The 14,009-nt window shown below is 36.4% G+C and overlaps 1 protein-coding gene across 9 annotated transcripts in view; it reads left to right on the forward strand.

Annotated features, from left to right (window-relative positions):
- ASH1L (ASH1 like histone lysine methyltransferase) overlaps nt 1-14,009 on the forward strand; it is a 207,940-nt gene that overhangs the window by 33,880 nt on the left and 160,051 nt on the right. The window contains exon 2 of one of the 9 annotated variants that reach the window (XM_070779569.1): nt 9,555-9,597. The exons of the other annotated variants lie outside the window; for them this stretch is intronic. The gene's annotated coding sequence lies outside the window, so the exon portion shown is untranslated. The remainder of the gene's footprint in view (nt 1-9,554; nt 9,598-14,009) is intronic. 9 annotated transcript variants of the gene reach the window in all.

Consider the following 14,009-nt stretch of genomic DNA (forward strand, 5'->3'; position numbering starts at 1 on the left):
ACAGGCTCAGTAGTTGTGGCACGTCGCCTTAGTTGCCCCATGACATCTAGGATCCTCCGGGATTAGGGATCGAACTCTTTATGGCCTGCGTTGACAGGTGGATTCTTTACCATTGATCACCAGAGAAGCCCAGTTTATATAACGGCAAAATATAATGGTTCAGTTCCTTAAGTGAAATTTTCCCTTTCTCAAATTATGTGACATATTGTTAAATTTACAGTAGTTGACTCATGGACCCTATTATTTAGAGCGATCCAAATATGTCATTTTTTTTTTTAATCCAAAATTTAGGAATTGTCACATTAATAACTAAAGTTTAAAGTTTAGTTCATTCCTTTGAGAAGTAGTAGATACTTTTTGTATCTTTTAGTTAAAGTTGTAGAAGTTATAGATTTTAAGGGTCCTATTTTTTAAAATGTATTTTCCCCCAGTTTTATTGTGATAAGATTTGACATACAGCACAGTGTACAGTTTAATATGTATTTGGTTTATTTTTAATTAGTTTTGAGATTTATCTTTCTATATTACATTTTGGCAAAATTAAAAAATGTTATAATGTTCAGTGTTGGCAAGAATATAGGGGAAACAAGCACTCTCATGCACTGTTGGTGGAGAGTATATTGATACTGTACTTTTTGAGAGCAGTTTGCTTGTATCTGTGACAATTTAAAATGGACAATTCCTTGATTCCACAGTGTCACTTCTAAGAAACTATCTTATAGAATACTTGCTAGTGTATAGCAAGATACATGTATAAAATATTTATTAGAAGTATAGATTCCTGATACCTTCTTATTGGTTCTGACTCAATATGTCTGGGTATTTTAAAAAATGTCTTTATTGAGGTATAATTCATGTATCATACCATCCACCCATTTAAACTGTACAGTTTGTGGTTTTGTTATTGATATATAACATTATTAATTTTTAAAAGTTGTAAAATATGTTAATATAGAATTTGCCATTTTGATCATTTTTAAGTGTAAATTCAGTGTCACTAATTCCATTCACAGTGTTGTTCAACCATCCTCACTATCTCTTTCCAAAACCATCTCATCATACCGAATAGAAACTCTGTAACCATTAAATAATAAATCTGTCTTGTTACAGAGCCCCCTCCCCCAGTCTCTGGTGATTCATAATCTACTTCTGCCTCTATGAAATTGTCTGGAATCATGCAGTATTGGTCCTTTTGTCTCTGGCTTCTTTCACTAGCATGTCTTCAAGTTCATCCATTTGTAGCATGTACCAAAACCTCTTCGTTTTTGTGGTTGAATAATATTTCATGTACATTTAGGCCACATTTTGTTTAAAATTCATCATCTGTGGGTACTTGGTTTGCTTCAACATTCTGGCTATGGGAAAACATGCTACAGTGAACACTGGTGTACAAACATCTGTTTGAATTCCTGTGTTCCATTTCTTTCGGTACTATACTTAGGAGTAGAATTGTTGGATCCTGTGATGTCTTTGAGGAACTGCCAAACTGTTTTCCATAGCAACTGTACCATTTCATAGTCCCACCAGCAGTGCATGGGGGTTTCAGTTACTCCAAATTCTCTTCAGTACTTGTTATTTTCTGTGTGTGTGAGTGTTCGTGTGTATGTATGTGTATTTTAAATAATAGCCACTCTAAAGAGTATGAAGTTGTATCTCACTGTGGTTTTCCTTCCTTTTCCCTGATGACTAGTAACATTGAGCATCTTTTCCTGAGCTTGTTTGATTTGTATATCTTCTCTGGAGAAATGTCTGTTTAAATCTTCTGACTATCTTTGAATTGTGGATTTTTTTTTTTTGTTGCTGAGTTTTCAGGGTTCTAGATATATTCTGTATATGACTTGCTAATATTTTTTCCCTGTGCTGTGAGCTGTCTTTTTCACTATCTTGATAGTGTCCTCTGATGCACAACCGTTTTCAATTTTGATGAACTCTAATTCGTCTATTTTTTCTTCTATTGCCTGTGCATTGATGTCATAGCCAAGATATCTCTTCCAAATCTAGCATCATAAGGATTTTCCCCTTATGAAAAAAAAAAAGGTTTTACAGTCCTCTCTCTTATGTTTCAGTCTTTGAGAGATTTTCAGGTACCCCTCTCACCCTGAACTTGCTCTCAACTGATTACTATAGCAAGGAATACTTTGGACATGGAAAACTGTTACAAATTTAATGCCTAAGAGTATGGATACTGGACTAGCAGCTTTGATCAGTATTACACTCCTATGGTTCAGACTTTAAAAGACAAAAAAGGAAACAAACATTGTTACCATCAATATACTTCTCTCCCTTCTTTTTAAGCAATCATGTGATAACCCCCATATGACAACTAAGCAGAACATTTCTTAATCAAAATGAAGAAAACTGTTCTGTATAATGAAGTTGTCTTACTTGGAAAACTAAAAAAAAAAACAAGTTGTTTGGAACCAAAATTGGTGCAAAGAAATTTCTAGGCGTCTCTAACTCCAACATCAGTGCCTTTGATAGCTCCCACAAATATATATATATATTTATATATATATGTATATGTATGTATACAAGCAAATACATGTAATCCCACCCTCCCCATTTAAAAATATAAATGGTACTATACTGTATACACTTTTCTTCATCATTCATTTTTCCACTTACATAGCATATTAGTATATTCTAGAGGATTTTCCTGTACAAAAACTAAGAGAGCTTCTTTAGCCCTTAGAAATATGGTTAATAAGTGTTTTTTTTTTTTCCAGTTTGTCATTTGTCTTTAGATCTTGTTTATTGTTTATTTTGCCATGCAGAAATCTTTAGTTTTTTAAAGAATTTAATTAATAAATCTTTCCTTTTATGGCTTTGAGCATTTGACATGTCACTAAAAAGGCCTTCACTTCAAGTTTATTAAAGTTCTTATATATTTTAATGTTTCACTTTTTATTATTATTAGTTTTGGCCATGCCACAGAGCTTGCAGGACCTTAGTTTCCCAACCAGGGATCAGACCAGGATCCATAGCAGTGAATGCTTAGGTTGTAACCACTGAACCATTGGGGAATTCCCTAATGTTTCATTTTAAATATATAAATATTTGATCCATTTGAAGTTTACTATGATATATAAGTTGTGGATCGAACTTTATCTTTTTCCAAATAACTGCAGGTTGTCCTAATACTTTAAGAATTCTTCTTTTAGTCCTCAGAATTGAGACACCGCCTTTATCGTACACTGAATTTCTTTGTGTACTTGGGTCTGGTCTGATTTCCCACTTTGTGTCATTGTCCTCTATTTGCCATCATGGTAGTTTTAATTACTATGTTTTATATCTGGTAGGGCTAATCCTTCCTCATTATTCATGTTTTAGAGTGTTCCTTGCATTATTGCTTATTAGTTTATAAACTTTATGTGATTTTAATAAAAACAGTTTTTTTCTAGAACTTGTTCAGTTGATTACAAAGTTCATATTTCGTTCATTTTTTTTTTTTAAATCTGTGGTTAAACTTGGAACCTATTTGGTAGATGAGTAGCTCAGCTGGTAAAGTAATCAGCCTGCAATGCAGGAGACCCTGGTTCAATTCCTGGGATGGGAAGATCCCCTGGAGAAGGGAAAACTGCCCACTTCAGTATTCCGGCCTGGAGAATTCCATGGACTATATTGTCCATGGAGTCGCAAAGAGTCGGACACAACTAGCAACTTCCACTTCACTTCACTTCTTTGAGAAACTCTGAATTTGCTTTGCCAAGATTTAGGGTGTTCAAATGGGTTCCTGAGACCCTCCCCCCAGCAAAAGGCTGCCTACGTGCAGCTCATTCTGCTGTGGGTGGAGAGCTGGAGGGTGTACGCTAGACCTTGGACTGGCAAATAGACGCCTGGTGGGGGTGGGCAGTGTGCTAGAATTTCCTCCCCAACAACAATTGAATTTTTAAAATATCTGAAAACCGAGGGGACTTCCCTAGTGGCTCAGACAGTAAAGAATCTGCCTGCAATGCAGGAAACGTGGGTTCGATCCCTGAGTCGGGAAGATCCCTTGGAGAAGGAAATGGCAACCCACTCCAGTACTCTTGCCTGGAGAATCCCTTGGACAGAGGAGCCTGGTGGACTATAGTCCATGGGGTCGCAGAGTTGCTGAGCGACACACACTCACACACACACTCACACACACACTCTAACATCTTTTTCTTTTTTTGGACCTTTGGAGATTTTTCTTACTTCCTAAGAGGCCACAGTGCAACAACCATGGTATTTTATTGCTGGATTGAATTATTTTGTTGTGGTAAATGGATATTTATGGTGTTTAGCCTGCCATATGGCTAGAGTGGAAATCACCTGATTGTTTTATAAGAAATATATTGACTATTAAATGTATAATAGATCTTCCTGTCTCATTTTTGTTTGTTTATAGTGGAAAGAAATGTTTTCTTTTGAATTTCATATAAAAGTTTGGGTTTGGCTGTCTTGTTACTTTATGTAGTGTCTGTGTCATTTCATAAGTTGTCAGAATGGTATAGTCATTCTTCTGTTGCAGTATTTTAGAAAGTGAAAGTAGAGGTGGAAGTCATAATATTTACTTGTATTTATCACACACTAACTTAAAAGGAAACGAGGCAATGGTATATTACTTTTTAGTATTTAAACAAAATTCCAGCTTTGGAATTGTGCAGCATAGCTAGTTATATGGGATCTTAGTTTACATATAAACTTTTGTAATGAAAATTGAAACATGCTCTTTTGTAACAAATGAAAAATAACTAAAATACTTATTTCCTGTAGCAAGTGATTAAAACTGAAACTTGTGTGAGAGAAAAGGGATCGGGGGATATATCATACCACTGTATACTGATTTTATGTGTGTGTGCACACGTGCACTCAGTCATGTCTGATTCTTTGTGACCTGATGGACTGTAGCCCACCATGCTCCTTTGTCCATGGGATTTTCCTGTTACCAGTACTGGAGTGGGTTGCCATTTCCTCTTCCAGGGGATCTTCCAAGCCAGGGATTGAACCCAAGTCTCCTGCATTGCAGGTGAATTCTTTACTGCTGAGCCACTGGGGAAGCCCCCATTATAAATTAGGTCAAATAAGATTGAGATTTGGTGTTAAGTTTTTGTTATTGAATAGTTTATTGGATGTCATTTTACCATAGTTGAGTGGATTGAATGAGCAAAGTGAATTACAAACAACATGTACAGCTGTAATTGTAATTTCCCTGCCAAAAGATACTTTTTTGCTTGGAAAAGAAACAACTATGCTGACTTAATAGATTATTTAAGAAACAGTAAATTGTAGATGTAATTTTGAATTTCACTGATGTAATTTTTATGGAGACATTAAAACCCTCATTGAATCCAGGTATTCTAATTAGGGCCTGTTGGCCTAAGATTTTTATTAAATTATATAACTGATTGATGTAGTTTCTTTAGTAAGAAAATATGCAGATAATAATGACAGTTAGCTCTGTTCTTGCTCTGTTCTTGGTTAATTTGCCTAGTAGTCTTTAAATTGTTTCACACCGATTCCAGTTGTTTGTTGATGTATTTGGCTGTGCCAGGTCTTAGTTGCGGCACACAGGATCAGTAGTTGGGGCAGGCGGGGTCTTTAGTTGCAGCATATGAACTCTTAATGGTGCATATAGGACCTAGTTACCTGACCAGGGTCCCCCGCGTGGGGAACAGGGAGTCCTAGCCACTGGACCTCCAGAGAAATTCAGTAGTTTCTTTAAATTATGCCATATTATTAGATTAGCTTGGTTTTGGATAAAATTTATATATTTTTAATTGAGATACAATTCTAACACCATAAAATTTCCTCTTTTAAAGTGTGTAGTTCAGTGGTTTTTAGTATATCCCCTTATATATTAGCTACATACAAAGGTTTGCAACCATCACCACTAACTTCAGAATATTTTCATTACCTTGAATATATGTTTTAATTTGGCTATTACATTTTAGAAAACTGATCACAGGGCTAGTGTTTTTACTTTCTACTTCACAAAAGAGGGTCAAATTTTGTATCCTTTAATTTTGAGCATAATCTCTAATGTAGGCTTGTAGCAATGTTTTATTTATTCCTCCATAAAATATTTGATTGCCTTCCCTGTGCAGTAAATGAGTAATTATGATATAGTATGATAACTTACAACAAAGCTAGCGGAGGTGATGAAATTCCAGCTGAGCTATTGAAATCCTAAAAGATGATGCTGTTAAAGTGCTGCACTCAATATGTCAGCAAATTTGGAAAACTCAGCAGTGGCCACAGGACTGGAAAAGATCAGTTTTCATTCCAATCCCAAAGAAGAGCAACACCAAAGAATGTTCAGACTACTGTACAGTTGCATTCATATCACATGCTAGTAAGGTTATGCTCAAAATCCCTGAAGCTAGGCTTCAGCAGTATGTGATTAAAGAACTTCCAGATGTACAAGCTGGGTTTAAAAAAGGCATAGGAACCAGAGATCAAATTGCCAACATTCACTGGATCCTGGAGAAAGCAAAGGAACTCCAGAAACACATCTACTTCTGTTTTATTGACTACACTAAAGCCTTTGACTGTGTGGATCACAACAAACTGTGGAAAATTCTTAAAGAGATAAGAGTATCAGACCATCTTACCTGTCTCCTGAGAAACCTGTATGTGGGTCAAGAAACAAAGTTAGAATCTTACATAGAACAGCTGATTGGTTCAAAATTGGGAAAGGAGTATGACAAGGCTGTGTATTGCACTCTGCTTACTTTTGTACAGAGTACATCATGCAAAATGCGGGGCTGGGTGAATCATAAGCTGGAATCAAAATTGTTGGGAGAAATATCAACAACCTCAAATATGCAGATGATACCACTCTAATGGCGGAAACTTAAAGGAAAAAAGAGCCTTTTGATGAAGGTGAAAGAGGAGAGTGAAAAAACTGGCTTAAAACTCAGCATTTAAAAAAACTAAGATCATGGAATCCGGTCCCATCACTTCATGGCAAAAAGATGGGCAAAAAGTGGAAACCGTGACAGACTTTATTTTCTTGGGTTCCAAAATCACTGTTGACAGTGACTACGGTCATGAAATTAAAATACGCTTGCTCCTTGGAAGGAAAGTGATGACAAACTTGAACAGTATATTAAAAACAAAGACATCACTTTGCCATCAAAGGTCCATATACTGTAGTTTTTCCAGTAGTCATGTATGGATGTGAAAGTTGGACCACAAAGAAGGCTGAGTGCCAGAGAATTGATACTTTTGATCTGTGGTGTTGGAGTAAACTCTTGAGAGTCCATTGGACTGCAAGGAGATCAAACCAGTCAATTCTACAGAAAATCAGAACTGAATATTCATTGGAAAGACTGATGCTGAAGCTTCAATGCTTTGGCCACCTGATGCGAAAAGCCAACTCACTGGAAAAGACCCTGATGTTGGGAAAGACTGAGGGCAAGAGAAAGGGGCAGTTGAAGGTAAGATGGTTAGATAGTATCACTGACTTAACGGACATGAAGTTGAGCAAACTCCTGTAGAGAGTGAAGCATGAGGAAGCCTAGCATACGGCAGTCCATGGAGTCGCAAAGTGTCAGGCATAACTTAGTGACTTATCAACAACAACAAATGATAACTTCCATAATAGGAATACATATGAAGTGTTCATAGGACTGTTTGGAGAAGGTAGTGAGCAGGAAAATATGCATGGAAAGCTTTACAGTGGAACTTGTATTTAAAATTAGATGTTGACATTTTTGTTAGCATTTGCTAGACAAATTCTAATTTGAGGACAAAGTAAATAGTAAAGGGCAAAGGTGAATTTAGCATGTTTCCTAGAGTGTTTGTGAATTGTGCTGTCAAACAGTTTGACAGCCCTTTAGTGTAGGTGGGCACTAAGAAAATAATAAAGAATGGAGGACAAGTGGGGAACTTACAACTTTTTATTGCACTCAAAAGTTAAAATTGCTTTTTTGAAAAGTTTTTCTATTTGAGAAATTTAGGATTACTTTAGTAAGTAAGAACCCTATCATTTGTAACTGTAATATTAAATCTTACCAAAGACATAGTACCTGAATTTTATTTTCTAAATCTGTTAATACCTGACTACTTTGGTCTTCATGCATACTTAGTCGCTTTAGTTGTGTCCAACTTTTTGTGACCCTATGGACTGTAGCCCACCAGGTTCCTTTGTCTATGGAATTCTCCAGGCAAGAATACTGGTTGGGGGGGGGCGGTTGCCATGCCCTCCTCCAGGGCATCTTCCCAACCCATTGGCAGGCGGGTTCTTTACCATTAGCACCGCTTGGTTTTCATGCAGGAGTGAAAGTCAAGTAGGAGTAATACTGGGGCAGGTTTGTAGAATTTCTTGAGAACACAGAACTGCAACAGCAGATGGCATTAGAGATCAGGTTTAAGGATGAGTTGCAAGGATTTAACTGTTAAGGGGGGAAGGGAAATGAGGTGAACTGGGGATTCAGAGTATAGCTGGCAAAGTTCAATATGACCCTTGGGCATTGCTGGTCTGTTTAAAGGTTTATCTGTAGTTTTTCAAAACCTACTATTTAAAAAATGTAGCAATTAAGAATTCTCTCCCAAGAAGAAAAGGAAATTTTTGTTGTATATCTAATAACTCCTTCTCCCCCAACTAAAAAAAAGGTAGAAAAATATGAAGGTGGCATACAGGATCTATTTAATAGCCTTAGCTTCTTTATTTTAACTAAGTATCACTTTGCACCAACAAGTACCTAATATTAGATGTTAGGAGTGGTATATCTGACTGGGTAAAGATTTACCTGGGAAAAGGGGCAGTAGTTTGCATATTAACTGTGGCTTCCTTGGATATAAATATGAGTCTTTCTTCAAACTGGATTTATGGTGTTCCTAAGGCTTTGGTTTCTCCAAAATCTATTTTCTAAAGAGGGAATACATATTAGCAAAAGAAGATAATGTCTCAAAGATGTCAGAAATAAGTAGTGTTTAAGTGAAATAGTAATGAGAGCCCACTCTTTAAACAGAATAGGTTCTGAGCTATTCAATTTGATCTTTTTTTCCTCTTTATTTTTTAACAGTCAAGTTCTGGTCTGCTATGTGTATTTTACCTTCATTTTTGGAAAACATTTCAAAGTTGATGTGCAAGTCAAGAACTTGTAATAAAGTTCTGCTCCTCTATTAGGAAGTTGGAGTTTAGGAGGTGTGCAAAAGCATTTTGACAAAAATTCACAGATGGTAAATATATACATTAGAATATTTTAACTGTTTTTAGCCAAGCTACATAGAATTACTAACATCTGAGTAGGTATGTGAAAGTAAAAAGACAATCCCAGAATTCAGTAGTAACTTTCACAGTAAAAACGGTGGAAGAAGACAGACCTGAACCCCACCTTTTCATTTTTTGGCTTACTTGCTAAGTATGATTATCCTGTAGTTCCTTGTCTAGTCCTTGGTTGCATGCATAGGGAGCTACAGAAGACTGCTGAAGAAATCACAGATTCTGAAAATTAAAAGCCAAAGGCAGGGGAACTTGGTAACTTTTCTTTTTAAACTGTTTGTTAATTATGAGTGTTAGGAATTCTCAAAGAAGTGGAAAATCTCCTAGGCATTCTTGGTGACATGTTTTTCTTCTCTTTCAGCCTTGAAGTAAATTGTCTAAGATAAAGATGAGAAATTAGAAAAGTAAGTTTAAGATTACTAAGTTCCTAAATAAAAAGAAAAAAAGTTGCAGTATACAATAGAGAGAAGAAGTAGGATGATGGAGTGGAAAGACTCAGCTCAAATGTCACCCAACTCTTTGAAATGTTACCTGAACCTTCCCAGGCAGAGTTAGTTACTCTAACTTCTGTGCTTCCATTGCATATATTTCTGTTTTTAACATAAATCACATTATAGTATAATTATTAATTTGTCTTTTACTAGTGAATGCTCCTTAATTGTCAAGGTGACCTTTTTAGTTTTTGCATTTCATGATCAACACAGAACATGCTTTAAAAATAGTTCAATAAAATTATAGACTGTGGGTTTATCTATAAGCATAAATACTGCCACCACCACCAAAAATACTGCCCTTAAAATACAGCTTGGGGATAAGAGAATTTGTTTGCCTATCCCTAAGATAGTGCTTATTCATGTAACTTTCATAAGTGAACTACTCAAATATTTTCTCTTCTTTCATTTACTTAAAGTATGTACATATTAAAACTTATTAGGTTCTATTGTGATTAGTATAGTCAATAGGTTATTAATTTTAAGAAGTTAGTATTATTGGTAGTAATGCTTGCAACTGTGGCTGTTTCATGAATTTCCTGGTAAGGCACAACTTTGGTAACTACTCTTCTAAGAGGTCAAACAAAAACTTTACTTTGTTTTGTCACAACACAGAGAGGTGAGCTAAGTTATCTATGTTATCTCCAGTTAAAAACAACCCCCCACATTAGGCTCTTAGTTTAAGAAAATATTTTTAGTAGTCAAGTACCTTTTGAATGCATCTGACATATCTTAGTGACTCACCCACTAAAAGGTGGTACCAGATTGTTATCAACCAAGGGCTCTTGTGCCCAGGCAGCAAGTCAGACTCTGGCAGGGGTGTTAGCATCAGAGTAAGAATTTGTTTGCAGGGCTCCAAGCAAGGAGAATGAGCAGCTCATGAACTTTGTTCTGATTGTTTGGTGCTAAGGTAACAATGATGTTTCGGGAATGCCAACCATCTGGTTATAATCGGCCTGGGGTCTGTGTACTTGTGCCCAGCATATGGTCACCATCTTCCACCTGGGTAGGAGTCTTAGTTTCTACAGAACGCTCAAGGATATACACCAGATTGTTATTCATGTCCCTTCAGGAGAAACCTCGAGATCCCTGTGACACTACAGCCCTAATGGTTAACTGCTTGAGCCTACTGTTTTGAATTCCCTTGAAGGCCTAGAAGCTTTTTTTTTTTTCCCCCAAGTAACAGGAATACAGAGGTGCTTTTGTACCCAAGAACGCTCCGCAGGGTCTTGGTTGGTTTCAGTATCCTCTTTTCTTTGATACTTCTCAGTCCTGAGGGGAACAGGGGCAGGACAAGAAAGGCAATAAAGCTTTGGATAGAGAGGTTAGTCATAAACCCTATATGAAGTTGATTTTAGGGAGAGTTTGTCTCCAGACGAACCCCGGGTGAAGCTTTTATTCTTACTGGTATCTGGTTTATGTTTACCCAGTGGTTTTTTTTTAAATACAATTTTTTTGTGTGTTTAAGCTCCTTAGTTCTTATTAGTGAATTCAAGATTTGGTAAATAAGAGATCGTCACATTCTTCTTACTTGTAACTTGTGAGCTGAGTGCCATCTGTGAGTGTAGTCTTATATCAACTTATGGGGAGGTTCAGAACACAAGTCCTCGTTATCCCACTGTTACTTTTCCACTGCCATGTTCTGGTTGTAAAGGTTATTCAAGCAGGAATACCTGATGGTATATAGCTATCTCCAGGTTCTGCTTTGAATGGAATTCTGTTTTACCTTCATACTGATTGTTTGCTTTGAAAGCTGCTTGAGCTAGAATTACTTTGTAGTAGAGAAGAGAATGGTTGGCATAGATCCCAGCTTCTCCAGGGCAGAGGCTATTATGCAAATTTTCCCAGATCTTCACATTTCAATAAAGCCTTCTTTTCTCCCTTTAACACACACAAAACAGACTGTTAAGGGGGCAGCCAAGATCTGCCCTAAGCCTTGAAGACAAAATAAGGTCAGTGCCACTCTTTTCCCAAAATACCACCAATTGTAGAAGCTCCCATCAAAGCTCCCATAAATGGAGGGGAAAAGCAGATCTCTTCTATTGCACAGTGCAGCTCTGCTATAAATGTACCAAGAAGATTAAAACTACCATAATTAGTTTCCTCAGGCTCAGCTTCAGTTCTTGCTTTCATTTTGTAGTTGAAACTTCTCTAAATCAGCGTTGCTTTTGGCTGGTTGAGCAGTTTACTTTCTTTTAAAGTGTAGCATGTTAGGGATGTCTGCTTGAGTCTGATTGTGGTTTGTTTTAATGGAGTACATAATAAGATATGCTAAATGTGAAAAATATTTCTCATTTCATTGTTGATTTTGCTAATGGAAAAAGTCATTATTGAAACAAATTGATAGAAGGCATAACTTGCTTAGTCCCAGAGAATTAAGCCTAAATATCATCATGCTAACTCACTAATTCACATACTGCTTTTTATGGTTGTCTATTCATATCTTTATTTCATTTTAGTGACTGTATATCATGCCAGAGGTGTTTACATACAGACTGCTCCATAAGTACACGTTGCTAGTAAATTCTGAGGTACAGCTGCTTAGAAATGAAGATTTTTGGATTACATCAGAATTAACAGCCCTATATGATGAGATAACAAACGTGGAGCTTTTATGAAACTTCATGAATAGGGACAAAAGGTTAAATACATGATGAAAAAAAGATTTTTTTTTTCTCCTGACCTCATTTAGTGAGTCTAAACCACTGAAGACATTTTTCTGAATTGTTCCTCTTTCCCAATTAGTTATATAGGGATTTACGGGGAGAAATCTTGAGAGAAAGAGTATAGATTAATTTATACGTGTGCTGTGGTAGTGATTTTACACTTCAGGAAAAAACTGGGTATAAAGAATCTAAAGACTTTTCCTCTGCTGTTAATACCTAAGACAGATTGGTGTTGTATGTTTGTTGCTTAAGTTATATTCAGTAGCAGGTGAAGTTATATTCAATAGCAGGAAAAGCCTCTCCATACCATTATTAATATTCTTTTATTATAGTATTCTCTGAAGGAATTAAACTTCCTCTAGTAATATATGTTGGTTGACTCTTTAATGGGGGCAATATAGTATAATAAAAATGAGCAGGTGCAGCCACCTAATTAATGGTTATGTAATTTAAGAAAAACCCATAGTGGTCAGCTTTTGAAAAGAAAAACTTGTGTGATTTTATATTAAAATATTTGATTTAATTATCTGTATGTTAAATTTTCTTTTGAGACTTTTCCCCCAACCCCCATTCTCAGATGTTCTGGTACAGTCACTGGAGAAAAACTGTCTGCAAACATTTTTCTTTACCTTTTTTAATAGTTGTCCTAGAGTTTGCAATATACATTTACAACTAATTTAATTAACCTTGAATTAACACTGTTTTGCTTTACAAATACCTTGTAATAATAAAATGGCACAAATTCCTCCCTTCCTTTCCTTGTCTCTTGTATCATTACAGTCATTCATTTCATTGTAAATAAAGATACACACTCACATCATCATACTTTATTAAATACATTGTTATTATTATTTTAAATAAACTTATCCGTTAGATTAGATAAAAATAAGAAAACTAAGGAATTCCCTGGTGGTCCCATGGTCAGGATTCTGCACTTCCACTGCAGGGAACACAGTCCCTGATAGGGGAACCAAGATTCCCCCATACCTCTCAGTGCCGCTAAAAAAAAAAGAATAAGAAAAATAAGTTTTTATTTTACCTTCACATCTTCTCTGCTGCTGCTGCTGCTGCTGCTGCTAAGTCGCTTCAGTCGTGTCCGACTCTGTGCGACCCCGTAGACGGCAGCCCACCAGGCTCCCCTGTCCCTGGGATTCTCCAGGCAAGAACACTAGAGTGGGTTGTCATTTCCTTCTCCAATGCATGAGAGTGAAAAGTGAAAGTGAAGTCGTGTCCAACCCTTCACGACCCCATAGACTACAGCCTACCAGGCTCCTCCATCCATGGCATTTTCCAGGCCGGGAGTACTGGAGTGGGTTACCATTGCCTTCTCCCGCATCTTCTCTAGTGGTCTTTTGTTCTTTATATAGATTCAGATTTCTGTCAGAGAAAGTCTTTGTTTCTTCTTCATTTTTAAAAAATAATTTCACAGGTTACAGAATTCTAGCTGTTTTTTTTTTTTTTTTCTTTCCTTCTAACACTTTAAATATGTTACTCCACTCTCTTCTTGCTTGGGCAATGTCTGAGGAGAAGTTGGATATAATTTTTATTTTTGCCCATCTGTAGTTAAGAGGACAGTTTTTTATATTTTGGTTAGCTTGTACCTCTAGATTGTAAACTGAGACTTCTCTGGCAGGTCAGTGGGACTTCATTGGGACTTCT

This window comes from Bos indicus, chromosome 3, assembly GCF_029378745.1.
Source record: "Bos indicus isolate NIAB-ARS_2022 breed Sahiwal x Tharparkar chromosome 3, NIAB-ARS_B.indTharparkar_mat_pri_1.0, whole genome shotgun sequence".
NCBI classification, from domain to species: Eukaryota; Metazoa; Chordata; class Mammalia; order Artiodactyla; family Bovidae; genus Bos; species Bos indicus.